The following is a 21927-nucleotide window of genomic DNA, read 5'->3' on the forward strand; positions in this document are numbered from 1 at the left end:
AAAGACACACTTCAGCTTCTGATGTGGTCATACCTTGTACTTTGTGGATCGTGCAGCCGAAAGCAAGCTTAATGGGAAATTGTAAACGCACCACTCCAGGTTTTTTTCCTCCTGTCTATCAATGTAAACAATCTTATCAGCAACGCTTATCTTTGTCACACAAAGTTCCATCCCAAGTTTCTGAACACGCGCTTCGTTGGGATAATGCACAAATTTCACGACTACGGCAAATGACCCGTTGCACAAACCTGCTTGAACATCAATATTGCGCGTGACCATAACTCGAGCACCGATTGCTACCTTGATGGAATCTGATAACTCACTCTTTGTTCCTTTGACAGGGGCGGCTTGTCTCGCCATTCTACCAGTTCTTTGGTCTTTTTTGTAGTCATCTGCATTAATAGTTACAATTTCCTCACACAGCTTATCCAACATCTTGGAATTATGCTCATCTACTTGTTTATTGGTGGCGTAAACATGCAGCACATTCTTAGGGCATTTTTCTGGAGAGGTGAACGCTGTAGCAAGCAAAGCTCTGTCTAGTTCTAACAGTTCAGCAGACTTCTCTTTGACCCGAAGCCGGTTTAGCAGTTCAGCAAATTGAACATCATCCTTCTGCCTCATGATTTCAGTCAGCGTGATCATTTTGAAGTTGTCACGCCAGTGGTCCAGTCCGGTAGGATCGTACACACACAAAGGTTTGGACTGTCTCACAGGAGGTAATTGATAGAAGTCTCCAACAGCAATAACGGACATTCCACCAAACGGCAAATTGATTCCTTTGATTTGCTTCAATCTGGCATCGACATACGCAAAGAGGTTTTTGGACACCATGGAAATCTCATCGATAATGAGAATTTCAGCAAGCGAGAGCTCCGCTCTGACTTCGTCCAGTTGGTTGCCGAGGCCATGATATGGTGGTTTGAGGCTTCTTGGTAGTTTAAGTAGACGATGCAAAGTTGAGCCAGAAATGTTGAAGGCTGCAGTGCCAGTGAAGGCTGCAAGAATAACCGGCTGTTTGGATATGTCTGCTTCCTCAGCAAGTCGTGGAAGTCTTTGCAGTATTTTTGAAGCTTCTGCATGAATACATTTGATCAAATGTGACTTACCAGTTCCTGCACCACCATTGACATAATAAAAGAACTGCTGTGGTTTTAAGCCACACACACGTCGTATGCACCAATCTCTGACCATGTAGAATGCACACGCGTGCATCCGGTTAAGGTTCTGATACATATTGCGCAATACAGCGGGATCTACGCGAGCGGCTTCTGTCACAACCGACATTTCCATTGCCTCAGAGCTGACATTATAGTCTGGAACATTTTCAACAGTGTCACCAGGATCATCTCTTGCATTCATTTCTTCAATGCATTCTAGTCGTTGTAGTTCACTTTCCGGTGCTAATTGACACCATTCATTTAAGACAATTCCACCTTCCTCTACCTCTCGGATGGCACTGTCCACTTCTTTGCTGTGCTTCTCATACCTTTCTTTATTCCTGTTAACAATTTGCATAACAGCTTCTGGATGCTCAGCAGTCGGCAACTGTACAAAGGCATGATCATGAAACAACCGGTATGTAGGATAGTGTCTAGATTTCAACTTGCAGTCAGCACGATGAGGCAGGTACAGCTTGAGCATAGCACAATAAAATTCCTCTGGATTTTTCTCCTGCGAGAATTTACAGTATTTGATGACTGCGTGTTTTCCTGTTTTCTGGACACACCCCATGTCGTTCAACAGGGCGAAAACATTTTTGCCTTTCGCTTGCTTGCCATATACAATTCTGCAAGTAGATGCAAAATCGGCCATGCACATTGCTTCAAACTCTTCCGTCTGAGGTCTGCATTTATATTTTTCTGGTAAACCAGTCATCCACAGGTCCACAGACTCCTGCGTTTTACCCTCAAGATGTGAGAGAGGATAACTCATTATCAGCGCATTGTCACTTGTTTGTAAAAATACCACACTGCGGGACGCTTGTTTCATATGGAGACATATGAGTTGCGGAGGGCATCGCTCTCAAATTTGTTTATCTGGACCAGATCTTCCTCATCGAAGTCACTCATATTCATTTAATCTTCAGAAGAGCTACCTTCATCATCGGTGAGGGTTGGGTCACAAAGGTCAGGGTCGTCACGAATGATTATGTCGCTGTACTGTTGATGGACCTGCTTCAATTTAATCAGAGCACGCATTAGGTTCGGCCAAGTGACAGTTTGAAATACCTGATGACCTTTGTAGCAAAATCGACGCTTCAGTTTCACTCGCAACACTTGGGACTCGCTTCTGGGTCTTGGCAAGACATTGACCGTCTCTTGCACTTCTGATGGAACGCACACAACATTTCCACGAATGGCTCGTTGCTGACCTTTTGGTAGCGGAATAATTTTGGCAAATAGAATCATTTTTGAGATGAGATGCCGTTCCATTATGTTCAGCCCACAAAGCTCATTTGGAATGTCAGCGAGTTGGAGGTTGTTAGCAATCGCTAGTGCAGGCATTTTGCTGTTTTTGAGATGCCGAAAGCAAGTGTGACAAATCCACTCCTGTTTTCTTTCCTGTGGTACGTTGCATGTTGGCCCACATTCTTGATTGCAAATATGAACAAATGCTCCTGTGAGGCAACTTCCAACAATATGTTTGTTTTTCTTAAAAGAGCGACGCTAAAAAGGGCGCACTTGGTTAGCAAATAAGGCTCTGTGGCAAACAGTGCAGGCAAATGTGGGCCCAATTTTAATTTGCCTTTGAAAGAGATTAATAGCTTTTGCGATTTCACTGTCAACTCTCACTTTTAACTGTTGACTTATAACTTTGTATTTTTGCATGATCTTATTTGCAGTGCACATTGCCTCAGTCTGCAATATATACTTTCTTTTCATTGACTGTTTCATATTTGCTTTATGTTTGGCGCGAAATTTGGGATCATTACAATAGCATTGTGAGATCCAGGAGCGCTGTCTTGCTTGAAAGTTAGGATCAAAATGGTATCGTTTTGACACATAGGCAGCTGTTTTGCTTCAAACTCAAGATCATGACGATAACGATGAGTCACATAGGCGCGATGTTTTGCTTGAAACTCAAGATCATGAAGATAACGATGAGTCACATAGGCACGCTGTTTTGCTTGAAAGTCAAGGTCATGACGATAACGATGAGTCACGTAGGAACGCTGTTGTGCTCGAAATTTAGGGTCATGATGATAACGATGAGTCACATAGGAGCGCTGTCTCACTTTAAATGCAAGATCGCATAGATAACGTTTTTTTTTATGTAGCAGCGCTGTCGCATCTTAAAACAATCAACTGATTTATAGCGATGTGAAACATGGAAACGAGCTTTCATCCTCATGTCCTGATCGGTCATGTACCGTTGTGTAAAATAGGACTTTTTTCTAAACGATAACTTATGTCTTGTAGATAACGAGTTCTGATATAATGTCTTTTACGTTGTCTTAACTCTTCATTTTGACTGTACTTTAGTTTTTGCTTGAAGTTCTTAATTTTTCGCTTTTGTTCCTGTTTTGTATGTGTGTCTCCAGAGTCAACATTCATCTTTTCCTGTGACATCATGCGTCTTTGGAATTTGCGCCTATTAGATTTCTTTATTTTTGATATGTCTGGCAGGGGATTACCTGTTGTTGGACAAAGCACATCATCGGTGTAATCCGTCAAACCGTGGAGTTGTTTAGCAGCATGAGGCACAGACTCTTTCGAACATGAATGTGTCATGGTGTCAGCAACGGCTCCACTTGATGCATTCAAATCGGGTCATTGGGGGAGGGCACTCTGCACATGGCATCATCTTGTGGTCATCAGAAGTAACATCAAATTGCGTCAACAGGTGAGGACGCTCGGCACATGGCAACATCTCATGGTCATCAGCAGTCACATCTAAAGATGCAAAACTAATAGGAATCATTTCGTAGGGAGAATCACAACTGCCAAACGACATTGTGAAAGACTTAATCAATGTATCTATCAAGTCATTCAAGCACATAAAAAGCATTGTAACAGCTGTGCCCTTATTTTGAACAGGGAGTCCATCACGTCCTCTCATGTGGGGATCAAAAAACCCAAACCTGCCTTCACGGTCTCAAAAAAGGGCTATGCACAGTGACCGCACGATCAAAAGAGCAAAGTTTACCTCTGAAGTCAAGCACTGAAGTCTATCATGAAGGTTCAGATAAAAGTCATCGTCATTGGAAGAAGTTAGCAAACCAGACAATGATAGATACTTTATTAACATGTGCTGTTTTGTAAACCCACTTACAATCTCTGGAAGTTCATCAGATGTCAAGTGATTGTGAACAAAGCGTCCTTCTGCTTGCAACATAGTCACAATACTTACATACAGTTCATGGCCCCGTTTGAGAACAAGATCAAGCTGGAAGCTGGTCAGGTGATGTAACTCGTGCAAGAATGCCAGAAATGTAACAGAGTTGGCCACACACTGGGTGTTTCTCCATTTGCCGTATTTCTGATGATCTTGGCTGTGAGAAGCCAACACATAGGTTACCTTAGCATGTTGCACAGGTTCTATCCTTTCAATCTCACTACGTTCATCAATTCGGATATCATGATTTTCAATGCCTTCATCATATATATCATCAGAAAGTGCAATGCGTTCATCTTTACTGATAAGAATCTCAATGTTTTCATCACAATTTTCAATGTGTTCATCACAATTTTCAATATGTTCATCACAATTTTCAATCTCAACATGTGCATCGTCAGCAATGAAAGTGACACTATCAGTACATGCAATGCTGGCATGGACAGCATCAATTTGTGCATGAATAGCACTTCTCAGATTGGCAGCACATGCATTATCAGGGCGTGCAGGTGTTGGCTGGGAGGCACAGGTTTTCGCACGGCGCTCCCAACCAAGCTTAGCAGCCACTGACTTCTTGCTCTTGCGAGGCATATGTGCCATATTCTGACGGGTGAAGGATGGAAAAAAAGACAGAGACAAAAGATAGAGCAGTAACAAAAGAGGGTCTTTGGGGTCAAAAACAGGTGGTCTCCTGGAAAAAGAAATATTTAATTAAGCTTTATAGTTCATATACATCGTGCATTTCATTATGAGACAGTCAACCATTGGATTTTTTCAGTTACAATATTTGGACTTTGCAACTGTTTCATCAAAGATAAAGCATTGAACAAACCCACTACAGGGCTGATGTTAATGTTAACAGCTGATATGATCCCATGCTTACTCACAAACATTCAAAATATTGTTGCAATTATGACCGATCATTTTCCTTATATACTTAAAGCTGAACAAACTTGCACATGTTTTATGCTTTGCACATACAATTTAAAAGCTCACTTGAAAAGGTTTATTTTCATTTACTATAAATGTAATGAAAAATACTAATATTTTTCATCTGGACAACATTTTTCAAAATCTTATTGTGTTATGTAAAAGTTTTAGGATTTATGGCTAACTTCAAAAAGTAGTGATTGTCCACATGTTATTTGTGGGTGGGGGGGGGGGGGGGGGTATGTTTCTTTCAAAACAAAAATTATTCTGTCTTGCAAGCAGACTCAAACTGTGTGAGGATTCTTTGCACATCAATATACAGTGGGCCCCCGTGTTACGACATTACTCCGTTCCACAGTTGGAGTCACAAGGCGAATTCGTCCTATGACGGCAATCCAAACCTATGCTAAATAGCTAACGCGTTAAGGATCCCCAGGTAAAAACATAAAAATTGCACATATATTACAAATTGGGACCAAAATAGTATAAAAAGTGCTATGTATATATATTATACATGTATACAATCATAAAAAAACATCATAAAAAAAAAAAAAAGAAATTATTTATTTACCTCTGAGTGCTGCTTGTCATGCCCATACTCCCAAAAAGGGGGTATCTCCAGCATGGTTTCCATATAAATCATCTTCTTATTTCTCTCTTTAACATCACTAGCAATCTTGGGACCCATCGCTAACCCTTTCAACTTTAAATTAAGCAGTAAAATGCACTATAAATATGGTCTTGTAACCACTCACAATCGAACAAAACTTTACAGTTCTGCCATTTTGAAACTAGTGAGACCGACCAACAGCAGACCATTATTTCGGTGAAGAGACGCCGACCAATAGCAGCCCAGCATTGTAGTCACAAGCTGCATGGAAGCAGTTAGGCTGCAATAGTAATTAAGTGCAATTACCTAAAAACGCCAGTAGATAGAGGCAAAACAACACAAATACAGGCAAACCCCTAGCGTCATGAGTTGTTTTTGTCACAAATCCGGGAACATGTCATAAAGAGGGGATAACAAAACTCAGTCGCAACATGAAAAGAACGTAAATCAGGGATGTTGTAACACAGGGTCTACTGTATTGAAGCAGAAAAAAATTATGATTGAATGGAATCGTTTTAAATGGAAAATCGTTTCTGAAAACAATCGGGGACCCCAAATTCAGAATTGAATCATCAGTCAAAGATGACTGCTCCCAGTATTAAGAAAGCAAAATAATCATCATCAATGTACTGAACTTTTATTCAGCAATACATGACCAATTACTAACATTTTTTACAAATTTGTTTGCCATGTTTGTTTTGATCTTAGCGATCAGATTTTCTTGATTTTACCCAAGATTTTGTTTTTGTGAGATTTTGTCTGCAGGATCACTCCTAAAAGTGCTATATTTAAGCCCAAAACAATATCAACCCTATGTATATATATATTCTTTTTAGTATAGAGACAAGTGAAATTAAACACAATCAGGTAACAATGAGCCAGAAAGTAAAAGGTGAAAGCAAAATGCTTTGGAGAACTGAGAAGAGGAAATAATGCTGACATAATGTTGAGTGGTTTTTCATATCACAATCGACTAAGTTTTGTCAGTGGATCTGATGTGTTTTCAGAGTTCAAATGAGACTGACATAATAGATTAACTGATAATGATTCAATGCAGTAACAAAGTTATAATAAAGTTATAATATATAATATGTAAGTCGACAAGATCAGAATATTAGCACACATGGCATTGAGTTAATCGTGTCATACTATCAGCACGCATGGTGTTCAAAAGTGCTAACGTGCCAAAACCATAACAATGTTAATTTAATGACAGTAAATAACAACTTAAAAACAGCTTAAAAAACATAAGCGTTACATCGATGCAGGTTACAATGATATATACATCTAACATTATTAATCATAAAACTGAAGTCGGCTGCGTCATAATAGTGGCACACCCGGCGTTGAGTTAAATACATCATAGTGTTAACATACATGGTGTCCAAATGCTAACGCATAGGATCAGCACACGTGGTGTCTAAATGCTAATGCACAAAAACCAGTGAACACTGTTAAAATAATGACTCAATAGATAAAAACAACGTACCTAAAGAAAATAAACGTTATGACACAGCGGGTTACAACAATATATCGACCTAACATTATTAATTATAGAACTTAAGTCAACTGCATCATAATATTGGCACACCTGGCGTTGAGTTAAATGTGTCATAGTATTAGCATACATGACAACGCATAGTAGCAGCACACTTAGTGTCCAAATGCTAACGCACAGAAACCAGTTAAATACATCTTAGTATTAACGTACATGGTGTCCAAATGCTAACGCATAGGATCAGCACATGTGGTGTCTAAATGCTAATGCGCAAAAACCATAGTGAACACTGTTAAAATAATGACTCAATAGGTAACAATGTGCTTAAAGAACATACATGTTACAACAAAGTAGGTTACAACAATAAATAACCCCAACATTATTAATCAAAGAACTGAAGTCGACTGCGTCATATTATTAACACACCTGCCGTTGAGTTAAATGCGTCATAGTATTAGAATACATGGTGCCCAAATGCTAACGCATTGTAGCAGCACACGTGGTGTACAAATGCTAAGGCACAAAACCATAGTGAACAATATTAAATTAAAAATGACTCAATAGATAAAAACAACGTACCTAAAGAACATAAACGTAACAACACAGAGGGTTACAATATATCGACCTAACATTATTAATTATAAAACTTAAGTCAACTGCGTCACAATATTGGGACACCTGGCGTTGAGTTAAATGCGTCATAGTATTAGCATACATGCCAACGCATAGTAGCAGCACACATAGTGTCCAAATGCTAACACACAGAAACCATAGTGAACAATATTAATTAATAATGACTCAATAGATAACAACGTACTTAAAGAACATAAATGTTACAACAGAGCGGGTTACAATGATATATTCCCCAACAATATTAACTATAGAACTTAAGTCGACTGCGTCATAATATTGGCACACCTGGCATTGAGTTGAATGCGTCATGGTATTAGCATACGTAGTATCCAAATTCGCACAAAAAGCACAGCGAAAAACGTTAAATTATTAATGACTCATTTCGACAACTACAACATGCCTAAAGAACATATGCGTTACATGTAGTACTAGGTTATAGCAGTCTAAATCGAACAATTCCAAATATTAAGATCACAACGACACTAAAGCTCTACTTACTTCAGTTTGGCCGAAGTCAGTCTGAGGCAGGAGCCGAAGTACAGGCCAATGTCCTCTGGGGAGTTAAATGACACTTGGAAACGAATGATTTTGTTTCGAAGCATCTTTGCGGGGTAGTTTTACAAAACGCTTTTGTAACAAGACTTTTTCATTAATATACATACATGTACATATATGTTTTTTTTTTTTTAATTGTTGGCAGCAGTGTTGGGCGAAAGGAACAGACGTGGAAGTCAAGTGCAGCCGTGAGCGTAGATCTGTGCCTTGTTCGGCGTTGAAAGCTATGATCTCCCACTGTCCCTGAAGCACCGTACAATGTGACGGATATTGAAAGTAATTAGCTGGTTGACAGCTGTCATTTAAACCAGGGACGTGCGGTCAGGGGAGGCAGGTGAGGCAGAGCCTCACCTGTCATCATTACAAGTAAAAAAGAAAAATAATTATAACATTACATTTATATTAATATTTGTACACGGATTTTTGTGTATGACATTTCAAATATTTTGTTTTGTCAAAATCGCTGAATTTGCCTATTTCCTGTTCAAATACAGGGATGAAACGAGAGGTGAGGCAGCAACGAGTCAAGCAAGCTTCACCTCCGAATGCGCAATCATCACAAACTGGGTTGATACGTGCAACTGGCGCGTGCTGCTTGCCGTATATCTGCATGTCGCCGAAATAATGTTTGCAGATACGTTTTTTTACCTGATTTTCCACAGTCTGGCTAATGTCTTTAACCATTAAAGTTTAATGTTCGTTAATAACATAATTAGTTTTGCTGATGGGAAATATAACCACAGTGAAAAGGCATAGGGTGAGGGAGATAGTTCTCTGCTGCAATGAGGAGGGCGTACGTGAGCAATCGGGTACTTGTTGCGCTGTTCTTCTATGGCAGGGGTGTCCAAACTTTTTGCAAAGTGGGCCAGATTTGGTGTGTTAAAAATGTAGGCGGCCAACCTCGGCAGGCGTTCTTTACATATAACACCAATTAATTTAAATACATTTCAGCGAGCCTTTCTGTGTTTAACAATTGCTTTTTTATTTTCATTTCAGCTATCTTAAGCATGTGTTTTGGTTAATTTGAAACATGCATATCAAAAATGAATTGACATTAAATATTGAAATTGAATATTCACTTAACTTCACTTTATTTAACACTAATTAACTTTTTTGTAACAGTTGTACAAAAGTAATTGTACTCTTGGGTGCAAATTACATTTGAAACATAAAAATATATCTCACCAAGGCAGTTTGATATTGATAGAATTTTTAAACACAATAACAGAGAAATGAACAAGTAATAATCATATCAACAAGTGCAGGGCTCATTTAAAATATGAAATTAGTAACTATGAATGTTGATTGGATTTTTAAATGATTATTATTCTGGAGTGAAAAAAAAAAAAAGGAAAAAAAAAAACGTTTTCAAACTCATCGTAAATGAACAATGACTTGTCCGCATGAGTGTGATGGGGAAAACTCAGATCTGGAGTGTGGTATGGATAAAGAAATTTAACTGTTTACAAGACTGGAGTCAATGCTCAAGTAGGCCAAATATATTATCATGGAACATGTCACGTGACTAATCAAAGATAACAACATAGTCTTATATGAATGGTTTAAAAAACTATGTTTTTTTTTTTTTTTTAATTATCAATATGTGCTGTGTGTTTTGTTTTTGTTTTTTTTCTGTCATGCACTTAATACGCTCTCATGAGTTCTTTGTGACCTAGTATAATATTACGTCCAGTAACGCTGCTGGGACAACCCCTCAAAACAAAGAGTTCATTAAGAGCACATAAGTCAACATGAAGCATAAAAGACTCTGCATACAGAGATGGAGTCCCCCGCACAGCTACTGTTGTTTTAAAGATCCACTGCAATATTAACAGTAAACAGTAGTCCACGAAGGCCAAAGGCTCACAAAATGAATGACCTCATTGAAAATTGATTCTCTATGGGGACAGAATGTGGAATTGTGGGAAATTTTTTTGAATTCTGTGAAGAGGAAAAGGGATACACGAATGGAATGGCTGGCATCGGGGAATTTGATTAAAGTTGGAACGGTGGGAATCAAATGAGGACTGGCGAAAACAGAAATTTACTAAGTTCTGGCAAGAATATATAACTGAGGAATTATGGGTAATAAAATGGAAATTGAATTTTTTTGTGCAAGGGTGTTCTTGGTAATCTTACCAGATTAGGGAAACATCTAAAGTTGGAACGACTAGTAGAGGTTGGACGCAAATGGAGATATCACAAGACGAAACATAAAAAAATATGATTTTTCAAAAATTTTAGGGGACTATTACTTACGCAAAAAGGTTGAATTATGGGTAAATGAAACCCTGAAGTCATACACAGGGTGAAGACAAATGGTTCATGAATGGAATCAATTAGAGTTTGAACGGTCGGAATCGAATGAAGTTTGGCAAAGACAGAAGGTTTCAAAGCTTTGGTGAGAACAATGAAATGAGGAATTATGGGTAAAAAAATTGGAAAAAATTGAACAATTTTCATGCAAGGGTGTTCTTGGCATTCTTACCCATAATGGGAAACACCTAAAGTTGGAACGATAAGTTTAGGTCGGACGCAAATGGAGATATCACAAGAGGAAACATAAAAAATTTGATTTTTCGCAAGTTTTAGGGTGCTATTACTTGTGCAAAAAAGATGCATTATGGGAAAATGACACTCGGAGGTCATGGGCAGGGTCAAGATAAACTGTTAAACGTGAAATCTGATTGAATCGGACAAACACCAGTAATCATTTAAGTGAAAAATAAAAAAATTGAGTTTTGTAAAATATCACAAAATTTCAAAAAGTAAAAAAAAAGTACATTTGAAGTTCAAATTCTGAATTTTGGGGGATTATATTTAATAAATTGGACGTTCAACATTTGGTGAGAGTCGTTTTTATTGTTCTGAGTTAACCAAGATGGCTGCCATCCTGGGTTGAAGTTGGGCTGATCGCTCATGTGATGTCTGATCAGATATCCAAGATGGCCGCCCCTCAGGGTTGATGGGAAATGGAGTCTCAGTGTATGTAGTCAAGTGTCCAAGATGGCCACCTGACGACCTCATAGGAAATAGAGTACTGTACTTTGTGTCGCTAAGAAGTAGTCAACGAAGGCTGAACGCGCACACAATGAAAGACCTCATCGAAAATGAATTGGTTCATTAAAGGTACAGTATGTCGAATTGTGGGAAAATTTTGAATTCTGGTAAGAGGTAAATGAATACACCAATGAATTGGTGGGGATGAATGGAATCGATTAAAGTTGGAATGGTGGGAATCGGATGAAGAATGGCAAAGACAGAAGGATACAATATTTTGGCAAGAACAATTAACTGAGGAATTATGGGCAAAAAATGGGAAAAACTATAAATTGTTGAAGCGAGGGTGTTCTTGGCAATCTAACCCATAAAGGGAAACACCTAAAGTTGGAACGATAAGGATAGGTCGGACGCAAATGGAGATATCACAAGAGGAAACATAAAAAATATGATTTTTTGCGAGTTTTAGGGGGCTATTGTGGGTAAATGACAGCCTGAGGTCATAGGCAGGGTCAAGATGAAAGGTTAAACGCTGAATCGGCCAGAATCGGACAAACACCTGTCTTCATTAAAGTGAAAACAACTACATTTTTTGAATTTGATAAAATACCACAAAATTTCAAAAAGTGAGAAAAAAGTACAATTAAAGTTCAAATTCTGAATCTTGGGAGGTTATTTTTAATAGTTTGGATGTTCAACATTTGGAGAGAGTCGCTTTTATTGTTCTGAGTTAACCAAGATGGCCGCCATCCTGGGTGGAAGTTGGGCTGAGCGATCATGAGATGTCTGATCAGATATCCAAGATGGCCGCCCCTGAGGGCTGATGGGAAATGGAGTCTCAGTGTATGCACTCAAGTATCCAAGATGGGAATGAATTATGATTTGTTATACATAAAAAATATGGAAATATGGGAAAATATTGAAAATATTAACTGTTACAATGGTGGGAATGAGTCATAAGGCGAAATGTATGAGTTAAATGTTATGAATATGAAATAGGAAAGCTCAAAATGTGAAATGTTTAATCTCCCATTGGGAATGAATGGGAAGCCCTCCCATTGGAAATGAATTATGAATTATTGAAGGATGAAAAATATGGGAATATGGGAAAATATTGGAATGTATTAATTACTGGAATGATGGGAAGGATCCCTAAAACGAGAGGAATGAGGTAAATATTGAAAATATGAAAAGGGAAAGCTGTAATAATGAAACAAAAAATGACCCAATGTAAGTCAATGGGCCTTTTGGGGTGGAAAACCGGGAATTCTGGGAAAACTGTGAATACTTGGAATTCCAAAAATGGAAACACCCTTCGGGCGCTTAACTGGAATAATGTGAAATTGGAACGGTGTGAATCGGATAAACTGGGAATGAGTTGAAACTCGTCGAAAAACAGGCAGAATAAGAATAATAATAATAACTAGAATATTTGCAATTTCTGAAGAAATTGCGTGTGAAGGTGTAACCTCTGAAGGCAAAGGTGTTGAATGATGTGGAATGGTGGGAATTGGGGGAATTGATTAAAGTTGGAACGGTCCGAATCGGATGAAGAATGACAAAGATAGAAGTGATAAACTAAAAAAGTGGAATTGTGGGTAATTTTTGAACTCTGGAAAGAAGAAAATTCAAACTACCATGGAATGGGGGGAATTGGATGAATCGATTAAACTTGGAACGGTCGCAATCGGATGAAGAATGGCAAAGGTAGAAGGGAAAAACTGAAAAAGTGGAATTGTGGGAAATTTTTGAATTGTGAGTAAAAATGGAGTGGCGGGCATTGGGAGAATGGATTAAAGTTAGAACGGTAAAAATCGGATGAAGAATGGTGAAGATAGAAGGGAAAAACTGAAAAAGTGGAATTATGGGTAATTTTTGAATTGTGGGTAAAAATGGAGTGGCGGGCATTGGGGGAATTGATTAAAGTTGGAACGGTCAGAATCGGATGAAGAATGGCAAAGATAGAAGGGAAAAACTGAAAAAGTGGAATTATGGGTAATTTTTGAATTGTGGGTAAAAATGGAGTGGCGGGCATCGGGGGAATTGATGAAAGTTGGAACGGTCAGAATCGGATGAAGAATGGCAAAGATAGAAGGGAAAAACTGAAAAAGTGGAATTATGGGTAATTTTTGAATTGTGGGTAAAAATGGAGTGGCGGGCATCAGGGGAATTGATTAATGTTGGAACGGTCACAATCGGATGAAGAATGGAAAAGATAGAAGGGAAAAACTGAAAAAGTGGAATTGTGGGTAATTTTTTAATTCAGGTAAGAAGAAAATAGATACCACCATGTAATGGCGGGAATTGGGGGAATTGATTCAAGTTGGAACGGTCGCAATTGGATGAAGAATGGCAAAGATAGAAGGGAAAAACTGAAAAAGTGGAATTATGGGTAATTTTTGAATTGTGGGTAAAAATGGAGTGGCGGGCATCGGGGGAATTGATGAAAGTTGGAACGGTCAGAATCGGATGAAGAATGGCAAAGATAGAAGGGAAAAACTGAAAAAGTGGAATTATGGGTAATTTTTGAATTGTGGGTAAAAATGGAGTGGCGGGCATTGGGGGAATTGATTAAAGTTGGAATGGTCAGAATCGGATAAAGAATGGAAAAGATAGAGGGGAAAAACTGATAAAGTGGAATTGTGGGTAATTTTTGAATCATGGGAAGAGGAAAGGGGATACACAAATGAAATGGTGGGAATTGGGGGAATCCATTAAAGTTGGAACGGTGGGAATCGGAGCAGGAATGGCCAAGATAGAAGGTTACAAAGTTTTGGATGAGGAAAATGGGAATGAGGAATTATGGGTAAAAATATGAAAATAGTTATGAATTACTGGAAGGTGTGAATATGAGTAGTATTCAAATTGGGGAATGTATTAACTGATTAATGTGAGTGTGAAGTGGAGAAGCTTTAAATAAAAAATGTTAAGTCCGCCACTGGGAATGAATTATGAGTTGTTATACATGAAAAATATGTAATTATGGGAAAATATTGAAAATTATTAATTGTTACAATAGTGGGAATGAGCCAACAGGCGAAATGTATGAGTTAAATGTTATGAATATGAAATAGGAAAGCTCAAAATGTGAAATGTTTAATCTCCCATTGGGAATGAATGGGAAGCCCTCCCATTGGAAATGAATTATGAATATTTGAAGGATGAAAAATATGGAATTATGGGAAAATATTGGAATGTATTAATTACTGGAATGATAGGAAGGATCCCTATAACGAGATGAATAAGTTAAATATTGAAAATATGAAAAGGGAGAGCTGTAATAATGAAACAAAATATGACCCAATGTTAGTCAATGGGACTTTTTGGGGTGGAAAACCGGGAATTCTGGGAAAACTGTGAATACTTGGAATTCCAAAAATGGAAACGCCCTTCGGGCGCTTTACTGGAATAATGTGAAATTGGAACGGTGTGAATCGGATAAACTGGGAATGAGCTGAAACCCGTCGAAAAACAGGCAGAAGTAGAATAATAATAACTAGAAAATATGCAATTCCTGAAGAAATTGCGTGTGAAGGTGTAACCTTTGAAGGTAGCGGTGCTGAACGCTAGAGTGATGTTGAAAGTTTGAGTGCTTGAATCTGTGACATCATGTGAATGATACAGATTTGGAATTGTTTGAAAAGGTCAAACAATGTAGAAGATACAAGAAAACACTGAAAAATGAGGAATTGTGGGAAAATCTTGAATTGTAGGAAGAGAAAAATGGATACACGAATGGAATAGCGGGAATATGGGGAATCGATTAAAGTTGGAACGGTAGGAATCGGATGAAGAATGGCAAAGATATAGGGGAAAAACTGAAAGAAGTGGAATTGTGGGTAATTTTTGAATTGTGGGTAAAAATGCTTTGGCGGGCATTGGGGGAATTGATTAAAGTTGGAACGGTCGGAATTGGATGAAGAATGGCAAAGATATAAGGGAAAAACAGAAATAGTGGAATTGTGGGTAATTTTTGAAATGTGTGTGAAATGGGTAAAAATGGATGGGTGGGCATTGGGAGAAACGATTAAAGTTGGAACGGTGGAAATCGCAGCAGGAATGGCAAAGTTACAAGGGAAAAACTGAAAAAGTGGAATTGTGGGTAATTTTTGAACTCTGGGAAGAAAGCGGAAACCACCGTGGAATGGTGGGACTTCGAGGAATCGATTAAAGTTGGAATGGTCGGAATCGAGTGAAGAATGGCAAAGATAAAAGGAAAAAACTGAAAAAGTGGAATTGTGGGTAATTTTTGAATTGTGGGTAAAAATGCATTAGCGGGCATTGGGGGAATCGATTAAAGTTGGAACGAAGGAAATCGCAGCAGGAATGGCTAAAATACAAGGGAAAAACTGAAAAAGTGGAATTGTGGGTAATTTTTGAACTCTGGGAAGAAAGCGGATACCACCGTGGAATGGTGGGACTTCGAGGAATCGATTAAAGTTGGAATGGTCGGAATCGAGTGAAGAATGGCAAAGATATAAGGAAAAAACTGAAAAAGTGGAATTGTGGGTAATTTTTGAATTGTACGTAAAAATGCATTGGCGGGCGTTGGGGGAATTGAATAAAGTTGGAACGGTCGGAATTGGATGAAGAATGGCAAAGATATAAGGGAAAAACTGAAAAAAGTGGAATTGTGGGTAATTTTTGAATTCTGGGAAGAAAGCGGATACCACCATGGAATGGCGGGACTTGGGGGAATCGATTAAAGTTAGAATGGTCGGAATCGGATGAAGAATGGCAAAGATATAAGGGAAAAACTGAAAAAACGGAATTGTGGGTCATTTTTGAATTGTGGGTAAAAATGGATGGGCGGGCATTGGGGGAATCGATTAAAGTTGGAACAGTGGAAATCGCAGCAGGAATGACAAAGATACGAGGGAAAAACTGAAAGTGGGATTGTGGGTAGTTTTTGAATTCTGGGAAAAAGAAAAAGGATATCACCATGAAATGGCAGGACTCAGGGGAATCGTTTAAAGTTGGAACGGTAGGAATCGGATGAAGATATCGGATCAGATATCCAAGATGGCCACCCCTGAGGTTTGATGGGAAATGGAGTCTCAGTGTATGTGGGCAAGTGTCCAAGATGGCCACCTGACGACCCCATGGGAAATGGAGTACTTTGACTACCTCAACACCAAAGGCCAAACGCCCACACAATGAATGACCTCATTGAAAATGAATTGGTTCATTAAAGGTACAGTGTGTGGAATTGTGGTGCAACTTTGAATTCTGGTAAGAGGTAAACGAGTACACCAATGAATTGGCGGGGATGAATGGAATCATATAAAGTTAGAACGGTGGGAATCGGATGAAGAATGGCAAAGACAGAAGGTTACAATGTTTTGGCGAGAACAATTAACTGAGGAATTATGGGTAAAAAAATGGGAAAAACTATAAATTGTTGGTGCGGGGGTGTTCTTGGCAATCTAACCCATGATGGGAAACACCTAAAATTGAAACAATAAGTATATGTCGGACGCAAATGGAGATATCACAAGAGGAAACATAAAAAATCAGATTTTTCGCGAGTTTTAGGGGGCTATAACTTACGCAAAACAGATGCATTGTGGGTAAATGACACTCTGAGGTCATAGGCAGGGTCAAGATGAACGGTTAAACGCTGAATTGGCCTGAATCGGACAAACACCTGTAGTCATTAAAGAGAAAAAAACAAAAATTTTATGAATTTAGTAAAATATCACAAAATTTCAAAAAGTGAGAAAAAAGTACACTTAAAGTTCAAATTCTGAATTTTGGGGGATTATATTTAATAGTTTGGATGTTCAACATTAGGAGAGTGTTGTTTTTATTGTTCTGAGTTAACCAAGATGGCCGCCATCCTGGGTGGAAGTTGGGCTGAGCGCTCATGAGATGTCTGATCAGATATCCAAGATGGCCGCCCCTGAGGGTTGATGGGAAATGGAGTCTCAGTGTATGTGGGCAAGTGTCCAAGATGGCCGCTTGACGACCCCATGGGAAATGGAGTACTTTGTCTACCTGAACAGTAGTCACCGAAGGCCAAACGCCCACACAATGAATGACCGCATTGAAAATGAATTGGTTCATTAAAGGTACAGTGTGTGGAATTGTGGTAAATCTTTGAATTCTGGTAAGAGGTAAATGAATACACCAATGAATTGGCGGGGATGAATGGAATCATATAAAGTTGGAACGGTGGGAATCGGATGAAGAATGGCAAAGACAGAAGGTTACAATGTTTTGGCGAGAACAATTAACTGAGGAATTATGGGTAAAAAAATGGGAAAAACTATAAATTGTTGGTGCGGGGGTGTTCTTGGCAATCTAACCCATGATGGGAAACACCTAAAATTGAAACAATAAGTATATGTCGGACGCAAATGGAGATATCACAAGAGGAAACATAAAAAATCAGATTTTTCGCGAGTTTTAGGGGGCTATAACTTACGCAAAACAGATGCATTGTGGGTAAATGACACTCTGAGGTCATAGGCAGGGTCAAGATGAACGGTTAAACGCTGAATTGGCCTGAATCGGACAAACACCTGTAGTCATTAAAGAGAAAAAAACAAAAATTTTATGAATTTAGTAAAATATCACAAAATTTCAAAAAGTGAGAAAAAAGTACACTTAAAGTTCAAATTCTGAATTTTGGGGGATTATATTTAATAGTTTGGATGTTCAACATTAGGAGAGTGTTGTTTTTATTGTTCTGAGTTAACCAAGATGGCCGCCATCCTGGGTGGAAGTTGGGCTGAGCGCTCATGAGATGTCTGATCAGATATCCAAGATGGCCGCCCCTGAGGGTTGATGGGAAATGGAGGAAAGAGGAAACATAAAAAATCAGATTTTTCGCGAGTTTTAGGGGGCTATAACTTACGCAAAACAGATGCATTGTGGGTAAATGACACTCTGAGGTCATAGGCAGGGTCAAGATGAACGGTTAAACGCTGAATTGGCCTGAATCGGACAAACACCTGTAGTCATTAAAGAGAAAAAAACAAAAATTTTATGAATTTAGTAAAATATCACAAAATTTCAAAAAGTGAGAAAAAAGTACACTTAAAGTTCAAATTCTGAATTTTGGGGGATTATATTTAATAGTTTGGATGTTCAACATTAGGAGAGTGTTGTTTTTATTGTTCTGAGTTAACCAAGATGGCCGCCATCCTGGGTGGAAGTTGGGCTGAGCGCTCATGAGATGTCTGATCAGATATTTTTCGCGAGTTTTAGGGGGCTACTACTTATGCAAAACAGATGCATTGTGGGTAAATGACACCCTGAGGTCATAGGCAGGGTCAAGATGAACGGTTAAACGCTGAGTCAAACTGAATCGGACAAACACCTGTAGTCATTAAAGTGAAAAAAACAACAATTTTTTGAATTTTGTAAAATATCACAAAATTTCAAAAAGTAAGAAAAAAGTACACTTAAAGTTCAAATTCTGAATTTTGGGGGATTATAATTATTAGTTTGGATGTTCAACATTAGGAGAGTGTTGTTTTTATTGTTCTGAGTTAACCAAGATGGCCGCCATCCTGGGTGGAAGTTGGGCTGAGCGCTCAAGAGATGTCTGATCAGATATCCAAGATGGCCGCCCCTGAGGGTTGATGGGAAATGGAGTCTCAGTGTATGTGGGCAAGTGTCCAAGATGGCCGCTTGACGACCCCTTGGGAAACGGAGTACTTTGTCTTCCTAACCAGCAGTCACCGAAGGCGAAACGCCCACACAATGAATGACCTCATTGAAAATGAATTGGTTTATTAAAGGTACAGTGTGTGGAATTGTGACAAAATTTTTAATTTTGAGAAGAGGTAAATGGATACACGAATGGAATGGCGGGCATCAGTGGAATCGATTAAAGTTGGAACGGTGGGAATCGGAGCAGGAATGGCCGAGATAGAACGTTACAAAGTTTTGTTGAATAAAATGGGAATGAGGAATTATGGGTAATATTTTTAATATATTTATGAAATACTGGAATGTGTTATAATGTATAATGATGACAATGTGAAATGCATTAGCTGAATGATTTAAATGTGGTATTGGGAAGCTTCAAATAAGAAATGTTAAATCGGCCATTGGGAATGAATTATGAATTGTAATAGGTGAAAAATATGGAATTATGGGAAAATATGAATAATTATGAACTCTAGGAATGATGGGAATGAGCCATAAGGCAGAATGAATGAGTTAAATGTTATGAATATGAAAAAGGAAAGCTCAAAATGTGAAATGTTCAATCTCCCATTGGGAATGAATGGGAAGCCCTCCCATTGGAAATGAATTATGGATATTTAAAGATGGAAAAATATGGAATTATGGGAAAATATTGAAATGTATTAATTACTGGAATGACGGGAAGGATCCCTAAGACGAGATGTATGAGTTAAATATTGAAAATATTAAAAAGGAAAGCTGTAATAATGAAACGAAAAATGACCCAATGTAAGTCAATGGAACTTTTTGGGGTGGAAAACCGGGAATTCTGGGAAAACTGTGAATATTTGGAATGTGAAAAATGGAAACCCCTCATTCCCGAATAAGTGGAATAACATGAAAGTGGAACGGGGTGAATTAAATAAACTGGGAATGAGTTGAAACGTGCCGAAAAACAGGGCGGAATAATAATAATAATAATAATAATAATAATAAAGCGGTAGAATAACATATGTGTGAAGGTTCCACCTTCACACAATAATAAAGCGGTAGAATAACATATGTGTGAAGGTTCCACCTTCACACAACTAGAAAAAGTGCAATTTCTGAAGAAATTGCGTGTGAAGGTGAAACCGTTGAAGGTTTGGGAGTTGAAAAGTGGAATGATGTGGAACGATTGAATGGTGTGAATCTGTGAAGAAATATGAATACAAAGTTGAAAAACTGTAAAAAAGTTGAACTGTGGAATTTGAAGATGAATGAAAAACTGAAAAAGTTGAACTGGAGAATGATGTGAATCTGTGAAAAATTATGAATCCTACAAAGTTGAAAAACTGAGAAAAGTTGAACTGGAATAGTGTGAATCTGTGACATTAGGCCTAATGTTAAGTGAATGATGTGATTCAAAAACATGCAGGATATCAGCCCTCGAGGACTGGAGTTTTAAACTCCTGTTAATGAGCTTATCATTTGAATGAGGTGGATTGAATGAGGTGGATTGTGGATTGATGTGAAACAGTGAAGAAATGTGAATAATACAGAGTTGAAAAACTGAAAAAAACTAAAACGTATGAATCAAGCTGAGTTAACCAAGCCAGATGCTGTACTAGGTGGAAGCAGTAGTGAAAGGTAATGAGACGTCTAATAAAATGTCCAAGATGGCCGCCCATGAGGGCAGATTGGAGTTGGAGTCTTCAGTGGTCTAAGATGGCCGCCCGATGGCAACATGGGAAATGGATTACTTTGTGTAACTAAACTATAGGTGTCAAACTCCAGTCTTCGAGGGCTTGTATCCTGCATGTTTTTGAATCACACCTGTAATGGAGGTGTCGGAGTAGCGTCCAAACTTGTGACCTCCTTGAAAGGACTGTACTTGACTGATTCACTCAATCTTATCAGGTTGTCCGGCCAGAACATAAAGACGATGCACACTCTCATGCCACTCTTTATTTGTATATAATGTTCTATTTATTTATCTGGGTTGGTGTGTGTGTGTTTCTGTGTTTGTGTGTTCTGTGTGTGTTCTATGTTTGATTGTGGGTGTGTGGTCTCTGCAAAGGAGAGCAGAGAACATTCACTAAACATTGATAACTAACATAACTAACATTGTACAATATGTTACATCATATGCTCACATGACTCTATATTAGCTTAGAATAACATAAACAACACAGGCAAACATACCGTACAATGATAGGAAGAATGAATTCAACCCAGTCGTTCCAAAATGTGCGTTAGGTAGGAAAGAGTTAATGGAGCCGAATAGATTTGAGTGGGCGGTGACGTCACTCCCTTAAGGCGGAAAGATCACATTGGCACACACGGCAAACAAGCGACAAATACGCACATTTTGTGGATGAAACTTTAACGTGAATACTAAAAGTGAAGTATGAAAAGTACGGTATATCTGCCTTTAGCAATTATACCAAACTTAGGTGCAATAACAACTTAGACATTAATGGACAAAGTGAAGCAGTGCAAACGTAAACATGTATCCAAAACCACGAACGGACAACATATTCAAACTGTACTTACATTCTCATGGACGCACGGAATAATAATGAAAGGAATGAGATAATCCACAGAATGATTGAAAGCAGAAAAAATGACTGTCCGTTACAACGATACCTGCCGACTACCGGTGAAAGAGCAAAACAACCTATGATAGTGTAAACAGAGTCCTGATTGGTAGTGGAGGAAAGAAACACAACTTGTGATTAGTTGC

At 38.4% G+C, this 21927-nt stretch overlaps 1 long non-coding RNA gene across 2 annotated transcripts in view; it reads right to left on the bottom strand.

Annotated features, from left to right (window-relative positions):
* Nucleotides 1-21473, bottom strand: part of LOC148423260 (uncharacterized) — a 28611-nt gene extending 7138 nt beyond the window's left edge. The window contains exons 1-3 of one of the 2 annotated variants that reach the window (XR_015865734.1): nt 21387-21473; nt 4354-4495; nt 3638-3896 (exon numbers count right to left, since the gene is read on the bottom strand). This is a non-coding gene — a long non-coding RNA (uncharacterized LOC148423260). The remainder of the gene's footprint in view (nt 1-3637; nt 3897-4353; nt 4496-21386) is intronic. The other variant, XR_015865738.1, reaches the window with a different exon arrangement.
* Nucleotides 21474-21927: the final 454 nt, after the last annotated feature.

This window comes from Hippichthys cyanospilos, chromosome 5, assembly GCF_059441005.1.
Source record: "Hippichthys cyanospilos isolate Australia breed blue-spotted pipefish chromosome 5, RoL_Hcya_1.0, whole genome shotgun sequence".
NCBI lineage: Eukaryota > Metazoa > Chordata > Actinopteri > Syngnathiformes > Syngnathidae > Hippichthys > Hippichthys cyanospilos.